Below are 928 nucleotides of genomic sequence, written 5' to 3'. Positions count from 1 at the left end.
CATAATGTGAACACGCTAAGATGAGTGGGTAGGTGTGGACTAGTCGATGTAGTCCAACTGTAGAGTCTCAAGTGAAGATATGTCAGTGCCAGCTACTAAACCCGCCAATGATGTAAATGTCGAATGGTCATACAGGTGCCTCCTGAGTTTCAGCTCATAATCTCCCAAATAGGGAGGTCATGGTGGTAGGGAGACTGAGCTGGTGCAACACGATCCACTTGTGCTAGGAGACGATGGCCATAATCCTCCCCTGCTGTTGTCATGCTGGCCGACTTCCACCACTGGTCTAGCCCATAATAAAGACTCCCTAAGTCTACGTAGCTCCAGGAGGAAGAGTCCCAAACATCCCTGATCTAAGAAATCCCTGATCCGAGATAGTGGCCGAAAACCCTCATGGAAGAGGTAGTGGAATCTTCCCGTGATCTCATAGTACACTACTGGACATATGTATATATATTGCTCCTCTATCTTTGCCTCCATGTGGCACAACTGGTAGAAGTGATTCTCTAGGGCCATCCTCGCTAGGCCATATCTATCTATTATGTGGCAGAGGCTAGATGAGTGTGGGATATATATATATATATATATATATATATATATATATATATAGATGCATGGAAGATGTGTGTGTGTGTGTGTGTGTGTGTAAGATATATATATATACATATATATATGTATATATATATATATATTTAGAGAGAGAGAGAGAGAGAGATGAGAGTGTGTTTAGAAAGAGAAATAATAGATCTTGAGTAAGCATATACATTATCAATATGTGGAATACGATTAGTGCATAGGCACTAGGTTGATTTACATAGAGTCATAATTTACTATGTGGGAAAATCCATCAATGCTAAATCAAAGTAATTAATTTGCATAGGTTTATGTTCAATGGCTAGACCCAAAATATTAATAAATATAGTCAATG

Source organism: Cibotium barometz, chromosome 2 (genome assembly GCF_041138505.1).
Source record: "Cibotium barometz isolate CiBa-2024 chromosome 2, ASM4113850v1, whole genome shotgun sequence".
NCBI lineage: Eukaryota > Viridiplantae > Streptophyta > Polypodiopsida > Cyatheales > Cibotiaceae > Cibotium > Cibotium barometz.
Note: the sequence above shows the minus strand (reverse complement) of the source record.